Source organism: Oreochromis niloticus, linkage group LG19 (assembly GCF_001858045.2).
Source record: "Oreochromis niloticus isolate F11D_XX linkage group LG19, O_niloticus_UMD_NMBU, whole genome shotgun sequence".
Classification (NCBI taxonomy): domain Eukaryota; kingdom Metazoa; phylum Chordata; class Actinopteri; order Cichliformes; family Cichlidae; genus Oreochromis; species Oreochromis niloticus.
Window position 1 is genome coordinate 1,606,557 of NC_031983.2, and position 10,382 is coordinate 1,616,938.

At 39.5% G+C, this 10,382-nt stretch overlaps 1 long non-coding RNA gene across 1 annotated transcript; it reads left to right on the forward strand.

Moving 5' to 3' along the window:
• The first annotated feature begins 7,506 nt into the window (after positions 1-7,506).
• On the forward strand, positions 7,507-8,583 carry LOC102082223 (uncharacterized). Its single transcript, XR_270188.4, has 3 exons — positions 7,507-7,704; positions 7,777-7,866; positions 7,945-8,583. It is a non-coding gene; the product is annotated as an uncharacterized LOC102082223 (long non-coding RNA).
• The last annotated feature ends 1,799 nt before the right edge of the window (positions 8,584-10,382 follow it).

Below are 10,382 nucleotides of genomic sequence, written 5' to 3' on the forward strand. Positions count from 1 at the left end.
CTCCTTCTGCACTGCACTAATCCTCCTCCTGTAACAGGCCTGAACATCAACACTCCTGCCTCCCCAGGTTTCATCCTCCTCCAATCTGCTCTCTGATCATCATGCCTCGTCCGCCCCGTCCCTGCCTGCGTTGTTTGTGTATAATTCATTATTTCCGTTAAGCGTACAGGCCCTGGATGCATGACCCAGACCGAGGACTTCAAATGTTTCCCCCGGTGCTGTCGCCATTGCATCTTTGCACTAAACTCAACCCACTTTTTAGCTCTGTGTGTTTTTCCTCCATCTTCAAATGCTGTGTTTGAAAAAAAGGAAAGAAAGGAACCAAACAGTGACGCTGTGTGCAGACAACAGCTCACAACAACAAAGACTGTCACAAACCCCCACCCAGCACACACACACACGCACGCACGCACGCACACACACACACACACACACACACACACACACACGCACACACACACACACACACACACACACCTCTAGTTCTTGATTCCTGCTCCTCTCCTTCTATTATCTTGTTTCTCTAAAAGCGATGCATTTATTTGTTCTCCTTTTGTTTTGCTCAAGAGACATTTTTTTCTTTCCTCCCTCCCCATGTCTCCCCCCCCCATGCTCTGCCTTATGCTCTCTCTCTTTCTCTCCCTCCCTTCTTTTTTGTTTTCCTCCACTCGGAGGCTTGTGGACCAAAAGCTCATAATCATTTCAAAAGTCCTTTAAATATATAATAAGACTTCTGCATTGTTATAAACAACATGTCACAGGCAGAGCATCAACATGGCATTCTGTCCACACACACACACACACACACACACACACACACACACACACAGTTATGTTTCTCAGACTCTCGTCCTTCTGTTTTTCACCACTGATGCGAGTGTGCACTTTGGGAAAGCAGGTGAATGAGATCAGCGATACTAAATTATACATATTACTTATTAAAAGCTTATAAACTGTTAATATTCACCTCATTCCTCAAACACATTATTTAAATCTACGGAGCCTCAATCAAAGTAACAAGAATGTTTCAAGCCCAACTAAACATCAGAGTAATACTTTAGCTCATGCACAGAGGGTCAGAATGATTCTTAATGCCTAAATAAATAAAGCTGTCCATTAAATATGCACACAGTCCACGCTGTTTGGTTGCAAAACATCACAGTTTGTATGATGACATCATCATGTGAGAAAGTGCAGTTTTCTTCTGGTTGAAACTCTTGAGTTTGATCACTTTGCCCTCTACCAGTAAATGCACAGCGTCCAGCGCTGCTATTGTTCCTTAGTCCATGAATTGTTTATAAATTAGTCGATTGTAAAAAGATCCTTGTACACACACTCTGATTGTGGCCTAATTTCATAGCTTGGTAGTTAATCCTGCCCTGTTGTTTCACCGTTAAAGACAAGTGAAGTTTTCTATAGTATATAATTTTGATTTTTGTCTGATAAAGTCTTTACTTATTTATTTATACCAGGACTTGAAAGAAAACTTTCAATAAGAAAAGAAGACAGATCAGGATTTTCGAGTACGGGGCAGAGGTGCTCGGACATCACATGGTTAACACGACCTCCCAGCACCTTCTGGTTTCTCGTCTGAGAAATTTCAGTTATTTGCATGAATGTCAAATATTGTTCTAATTTTTTTTCTTATAAACTTGATTTTTGGAGAATTTAGCACAGGAACATTTACTGTGGCCAACCTTTACAAGAAGACCTTGAAGTAGTGAAAGAGTCTTTGCATATCTAAACGTGTCTGTCATTATAGCGGAAAAGAAGAAAATTATCAAATATTCCTGTTAATTAGTCACATAAATAACTTTGTAGTGACACCGTCTTTTTGATTTTTCTACATAAGGACAGAAATATAATATTTTGTCCTTGTGAATTTAGTACAAAAGTAAGCAGCATGTTTTTAACTATCAAAGCTCCATTTACAGGAAAGGTGGTCGTGCCTGGATCACCTGCTGTTAGTGAGAGCTATCTGTCACTCCTAACTCGGCTTTTTTCTTCTGTGTCTTTCACCACACAAACCGTGATGTGTTGTTAAGAAAAATGAAGTCGTTTCCACTGACAGAAGGCAAAAACCAAAAAGCTAGTGAGAATAAAAACAGTAACAGCAGTACGGTGATGCCCTGGGACTTGTTTGCCTGGCCTTTTTCACAGCTGATAATCATGCGTTTTGGACGTTTACTACAACAAACGGATTGTCATGGAACCAAAAAAAAAAAGATTATCAGAATAAATCTGTATCTCCCACAGCTGGAACAAGATATCAAATTCAAATCAAGGATTAATTCAGCTCTAAATCAATTTTCCCCTTTCTGCAGATTTTTTTAAATCATTACATCAACCTCCTGCTTTCATCCCAGCCAGGAAATAGCAGCTTCATATTGTTCATATGCCTGGTGGGTGTCACCCTGCATCTGAATGTCAGGCTTTGTTCTAACTAACATTTCAGAGCTCCCTGACACTGTTTGCATGTAAACACGCTGCAGAGAAACGGCCTTTTCTCTCCAGAAAGATGCTTTTTAGAGGAAATTGAGAAGCTCATCCCGGCACTGTTTCTCTCCATAAATCTTTGAGTGTGTGCCTCTTGGCTAAATGACTTTGTAGTGACAAAATTTAACCCCAATCCCACCCTGCAAGCTGTGAGAATGTAGAGAGACATGGAAGAAACAAATGGGAAGATTTTAAACTAAAGCGAAACCTTTTATTATGTTTTCTAAAGGTTTGGCTCCACGTTCTGTGTGAATGGAGGGAGAAATTGCAACCATTGCAACAGAATTTTGTAACAGATGTTGATGAATGTTGAAATTCAAAAGCCAGAAACAGTTTGATAGCGTAGCATTAATCGAGCTTTTTTATTCCTAAAGAACGTTTGGTCTTTTCTGACCAATTTTAAAACGAGCCCTTTGAGGTCTTTAATACGTAACAAGTAACAGTGATGAGTACTTGTTTGTTTTCTATGTCGCCTCACTTTAAACCATCAGTCTGTAAAAGGTGAAAGCATGACCACTGCCTGTACTTCACCAGTGACAATAAGCACCACACACACGTGATTGTTCACAGCCACAAACACACATCCTGCCGTTCCTCCGTCCTCCTCTGCACTTGGATCTTCATTCATTGTGCTGTGGAAAAATATTTATCCTCTTCTTGATTTGTAAGCTTTCTGTGTATTTGAAATTGCAAATAATTTCTTTTATTTAATATGTTCAATATTAGACTAACATCTTGATCATTCCAAAGGTTCCCAGTGTGATTCCCAACACATCATTCCATAAAAAGGATACTACATGGCAGCGCTACATGATACTCTGCTGCTACTTTCTTGCTTCAGGATCAGGACAGCCCGCTCTCTACCAGCTATCCTTTCATGCCCTGAAGGTCCAGCTAAATACTTCCACTTCTGAGTGGCTCAAAAAATGTAAAATACTTTTTTTGAGCAGTCTGGTCAAGTAAGGATTCAAATCAGACTGACCTTAAACTCATTCATGCTTAAAAATCCTGCAGTTTAGTTGAAACTGCAAAGAAAAGTGGATTTAAAGCAGCGGTCCCCAACCTTTTTTGCGCCACGGACCGGTTTATAAGGTGTCGCGGATAAATACAACAAAATAAAACTAGTGCCGGTACGGAAAAAAAGAAGATTTATTCATAACACACGTGAAAAGACCCAGGAAAACCGAGTTAACGATAAAAACGATAACAAAATAACGCTGAAAACCGATAAAAACCCTGAAAAACATACATTTCACACCTGAGCCTCAACTCTCGCGGCCCGGTACCAAACGACTCACGGACCGGTACCGGTCCGAGGCCCGGGGGTTGGGGACCGCTGATTTAAAGTGTAGTGTGTATATGGAGTTCAAAGAAATCATTAAAAATCCAAATCATCATGCCCATTATAAGCTTTTCTGTACTTCTGACAACAAGGTTTGGTTACATTATTTTTCTTAGTATAATAAATTTACCATTTATAAAACAGCATTTTGTAATTACTCAGGTTAGTCTAATATAAAAAAATATAATATTTGATTATCTAAAACGTGAGAAATCAGACAGAGGACAAGTGCGTTTTCACTGCACTGTGTGCTTCTTGCATCTCGAGGCGATGCTCTTTTGTCAGAATTCTTGCACTCTTCTTTATTGTGTCATTTGTTGCTTACAGATATCAAAGAAAAGAAGAAAAACGGGGCAAACTAGACACCGCCCTTCATCTTCAGTCTGTCTTAAGGAATCATGAAAGCACATGAGCTAAGATTCATGAAAACACAGGTTTAAATTGTTACTAATATGTAGTCCACACTCTCCTATACAGCACTGCAGAACTCTGCTATATTAATAAAGCAAAGTTTGCTTAAAGAATTTGCTTCAGTTTAAAGTCTTGACATCCGTGTCGTTGGGGTCAGGTTACATTTTAGTCACATTATTTCAGAATCAGAAAGTGATAGTCAGTGTGCTGGTTAGTATAGTTATCTTACAGCAAGAAGGACCTGGGTTTGAATCCACCAGCTGCCCGGGGCCTTTCTGTGTCCAAGGTGGGAATCATTGTTTGTCTTTCTGCCACATGTATGTACACATGTATGTAGCCTGACTGTTGCGAGGTGGGATAAGTTCCAGACCCCACGACCCCGAACTGCAAGAACACTCTCCTACATGTATTGTGACTTTATACTTCTGTCATATTCATTTGGCTTTGCCAAAGAGGTGAAATTTCCATATAAGAGGTAAGTGTGATCTTAACCCTATCCATGAGCCAATTATCAGCAAACCTCTTTACAAACCCACATAATGTGTACCAGGTGTTGATTATGCGATGTTTAAGTCCCGCGTGCCTGTGCCAGAGAGGAACTCATCAGTGTCCATTGTTGATGTGGTTCATTCAAAGTCTTTGTTTTACTTTAAAAAGACAGAAGTGTGTTTGCTCACAGGAGCATCAGTGAAGGAGGAGAGATAGATAGCACGCCATGAAATGTGTGTTATTCAGTTCACACTATATAACTGTTTAATTTTAGAATAAGTGGTCTTTCAAATGTTTCATAAATATAAATACAAAGAACACTTTGTAATTCATAAATATAAAGTGTGTAGTGCCCACTCTTTCACTTATGCTTGTAAGGGCAGAGTGCATGGCTGTGCTTGATTTTACACACCTGTGGCAGTCTTTGTGTGTGTGTGTGTGTGTGTGTGTGTGTGTGTGTTAGAAAGAAAGAAAGAAAAGTCCAAGTTTACTGTGAGTCATCATTTTCATCATCTGCAGTTGGAGTGTATGATTTCATGCCTCAGCATCTACACTACATATAAATAGTCATCTCCGCCTGTGCAGAAGTGTGCAGCAGCCTGCTGGCAGATTGTTGGTAGGTCTGTGACTTCACAGAGATTCCAGTGAGGTTTTAATTAGCTGCTGACTTGGATCTTGGCAGCCAGCGTAGAGATGCTTATGGATGACCATAAATCTGCACTGATGAGGATGGGACCACACCCCAGGGCCATCCAGACATTGGCCTGTCCCAGCCAACCCCACCTCCTTACCCCACAGAGCCCCTGTGCCAGTACTGGCAGGGACAGCCTTCATGTTTTCCAGCTATTACAAACACACAAACATACAGCACATACACACATGTAGGCATCCATTCACATGGGGCACTTGTTGCAAGCTGAATTAGAAATTGCATCACAGTCACTCCCTGACTGAACTGTTAGTCTGTCCTCTGGAGGTCCATGTCAGTGTGACGGTGTCCTTTAACCCCTCAACACTGACCAGGTCTGCTGTTGTAGCCTCGACGATGGGAATGTGAGAAACAGACACAGGGAGGACTCCTGCAAACTCCCTGCAAGTTTCACCAAAATTCAAGACAGGCTAAAACTTGTCAGAACATCATTATTAATTTACAGCTCTCAACTGGTTAACCCTGTGGGTCTAAGTCATTACTAACCATGACCCCAACCCTATCAGAATATTATTTATTTATTTTCTTTTGTTTCAAAGGTTTTGTGATGCACGGGGCAGATAAGATAGTCATTCTAAATGCACTAACAACTAAACTTATTTACTAAGTACTTTGAACTTGTCTTCAGAATATAGGGATAGAGTCAGGGTCAGGGGTTAGAGTTGGGGTCATCACTAAGGCTTAGACCTCAAAGGTTTGTGGTCTGGTGTAAGGTTGGGGTTCAACTCTGTGAATTCTTCAGCTAATCTGCACAACCAGACAGAAGGTACAATGATTAGCTCTAGGGTGCACATACATGTAGACAAGGAGAAAAATAGACCTTTAGTTTACCAATACCAATGTGTAATGTGCCTGTTTACAGTGTTTCTTCATCTCCCTGTGCACTCCCACTGTTCATAAAAGATGCTTTACTACTTATGAACAATGAAAATGGCCGTCATAACTCAGAGAGAGAGCCAGAGATGAATAATTATAATGCCTGCATAGACATTCAGAGGTGAATAAAGAAGAACCCCTCAGTGCATCATGGGAAGCCCCCAGCAGCACAGTTAAGCGAGGGTTCAAGGTCGCCGGATTCGGTGGTAACTATAAACTTTATCACTAATGAATCATCAGTGAAATTGTAAATGGAGAGTCCTCTTCACACACTGAGGTTAATTATGGAGTTCCACAGGGTTCAGTGCTAGGACCAATTCTGTTTACATTATACATGCTTCCCTTAGGCAGCATCATTAGAAGACATAGCATACATTTTCACTGCTATGCAGATGACATGCAGCTCTATCTGTCCATGAAGCCAGGTAACACACACCAATTAGTTAAACTGCAGGAATGTCTTAAAGACATAAACACCTGGACTTTTAATAGATATTTTTGCTTAATTGCATAACTAAATTTTTTGATTACTCCACACTTCATCTCCTTAGTTGTAAGATCAATTCTTTTCATGTACACCTACCTTGATAAACTAGTAAGAGGGCTCAAGATAAATACCCTGTTGAAAGATGAACTTGAGGTTCAGCTTTTACTGATAACCTGAACCTAACCTGAAACAGAATTCATAGTTAAGTCATTGCCTCCAAATTTCCCAGGATATAACAAAGCCAGATGTTTTTTCACCACTGTGCTTCATATTTGATATGAATGAAATAAAACTGTGACTGGGATCGAATAGCTCTGTTATTACACAAAAATGTAAGATGCTCTTCAAGCAGTAGTTTGAAACTTTTTTCTTCTTCTTAGTAAAATGTATTTGTTCTTTGAGCATTAATTTTAAGATTAGCTTATAGGTATTATAAAATAGAATCACATTAAATCAGCATAAATAGTTATTAAATAGTGTCAAAAGTTCTCTCTTCCATAAACATTTGGAACAAACTAAAGGCACGGTGGGATTGTGACTCTACATGTTGCCTCCATTGTTCATGTTAATACTTCTTTTAGCGTCAGTAGCAATCATACCAAAACAGAGACGAATTACATACCAAAAACTGCAGAGATGTATGTTATGGTTAGAGCCAGGCGCAGCCACACTCTAAAAACTAAAACTGACTGTGACAGGTGAGACCTGGAGACTTGGAACCGCCCCTGGTGGGCGGAGCTGGTCTGTGCTCCTTTCATAAGCGCAGGTGTGGGCAATTAGGTATTCCTCAGCAAACCTGAAGCTGCAAGTGTGTGGTCCAAGTTGGGCAAGTTGGTGTTAACTTCTGTCTATGAAAGTCTGATATGGGTCCTCCCCTAAACTTCTATTAGAACGGTAGGCACACAAAAATGTACCATTTGAGCTCTGGCTGTTGGCAGAGGTTTATAGTTATGTGCACCCTTGTAGGTGGGAAACATTGCTCCCGTGAGAACAGTACAGTGGACTTCATCGCCACTGACCCACAGTTATTTGGGTGTGATACGAACTTGTGGACAGGTAACAAAACAATTAAGTTGAGGAATATTCCTGTGTTTTATTGTCCAGCATAAGTGATCTCCTGCCTTTTATTCACAGAGTACCGAGCTGCTGCTTTGCCAGGTGGATTTCTGGTTGCGGGCAAAGGACCCGACACATCAGTGTTTTAATTTGTTTTAAACTGGTGTAAGTCGACGGCCCGACTGCTGCGGCTGTCGATTGTTTTGTTTTTGTTTTATTTTTTTCTGTATCAGTAGGCACTACCAATATTGATTCTTTTAGTATTTTTAACCCTTTTCTTAAATGTGTATAGATATATTGTCGCGAACGGTGAAGGCGCTGCAGGGAGAACAAATCCTTTTTTTTTCCCTCACCGCTTCTGCATGCACAGCGGTGGGCCTGAGTGAAGGCGGCACTGAAGCTTTTGTTTTTCTCTATAGTGTTTTGCCCATTTGGGGTCGTGTGTCAGTTGCCGTCCCTTTTTAACCTGTGTTATGTTGATTTGTTTTTAATGGTTCCCCGCAGCGCTTGTCCTGTCTCACGGGCAATCATACAGTTTTATCGCTTTTAAATAAGGTAAAGTTTTTAATTGTTTTTAAGTGCCGCTGTTACATTGTTACTTTTATTTTGTATTAAAAATTAAATTCTTTTTTACTGACTGTGCGCCTACGGCTCTGTCCTATTTTAAATAGGTACCTACCACGGGTCACATGACGTTTACTTAAAATTTTTGAGGCAACACTTTTACACTTAAAAATATTGAGTAGGTTGGAAACCAGTCAAATCTGTTCAATATACTTGATCAATTGAATAACTAAAGCTTAAACATATTAAGTTGAAATGAATAATTGTGGTGGTTACACAAACATGAAAAAATCAAGTAAATAACACTGACATGCTTGGTCAATGTAACTGAAATATAGTCAGTTAATCCAAAATTTTGTTCCATTTACTTAAAATTGTAAACTGACCGAAACCAGTAGGCAACCGAGACTGTCGGTTCAGGGGCTCGAACCGGCAACCTTCCGATTACAAGACAAACTGCCAACACTTGAGCCACGATCACCCCCTAGCATTCAAACATGAATGTTATTGTATTTCAAAATTTAACTTTCATAAACATGGCAATAACTCGAAATAAACAAGCTCTAAAAAGACAAGAGCCTTTTAGCTCTAAGCCTTACATACTTGAGGGATAAATGGCAAACCAGGAGAGCAAACACAAAAGCTCAGATTATTTAAAAAACAAAATGAACAAAACAGGCTCATGGTACTCAATTACTCTACATTATCGTGTTTTACTTACACTTTTCAGTTGTAGTTGCTGACAATAAATAATATTGATTTGAATAATTAATGATTTTAGTACAAGATACTGGTGAGTATAGATACCTATTTCTCAAATATTTTGATTCAATTTTAAACAAAAATATTAAGTACATGCAAAGAAGGTATTCTGTGAACCACATACTGAATTTTTTGTCAGAGATAAATGTAAATAAATACCTTTATTTAACACAAACACATAAGTTAACATTTTAGACATTTATTTCAACTTATCAAACTCAAATAATTACTAAAAGGATATTCATAGATTTTATCAGGCTCATCTAACTTTTATTTATAGTGATATTTACTAAGCCTCTGAATTACTTTTTAGAGTGTGCCTAAATGTTTTTTTTTTTCGTTTTTTCTCATATGTGAGCTGAATGAGGATGAAATTTCACTGTGCATTCCCCGACAGGTTTTTAGGTGGATTTTTCTTTCCTCTTGAGCAGTCGAGGAAGCTTCATCTGGCAGACTGAGACACAGTGCTATTAGCATACTTATGAACTTTCACACTACCTTAATTCTCAAATTAAACACCTGCCTCGTTTTACCGCTCAGATGTTTCTGAACACCGGCTCCATTTCTCTTTGTGATTCATAACTTTACCCTCTCTGTCCTCTGTCCCTGTCTCATTTCTCTTTTGGTTGTCCTCTTTTGCTGTCATTCCCGATGGAACAACTGGCATCCTATCAGGGTACCACTTTACAATTCACGGAGTTTCTGAGAACAACCCATTTTTTCACAAATGTTTGTAGCAGCAGCCTCCATAGCTGCTTGGTTTTGCGAAACACCTGTCACCATGGAAGTGATTGGAACACCTGAGTGAATACTTGCAGTATAGTTGCAAGTAGAACACTTCCTTGTGGTGACAGTGGTTCCCAACAACACCATTAAGACTGATACTGATATCACTTACATAAACTTATAATAAGATCACTGTAGCCATTCAACTAATTAACCTCACATCCACATCCAAATGTGTGTTCTGGTGTTTTGCTAGAGTAGGTCTGACGATTCTTATTTGAAAAGTTGATTTAAAAAGCAAAGCCAGTGGGAAGAATCTTAAATACCACTGAGAGTCACCAGGAGCTGCTCCAAAAACCTTTAGTCCAATGGACTTCCATTTAAAAAGCACAAACCTCTCTCATGAAATACTTATAGACATTTCTAGGATACAAGCTGTTCCTCAGTCTGTTGTCTACACACAC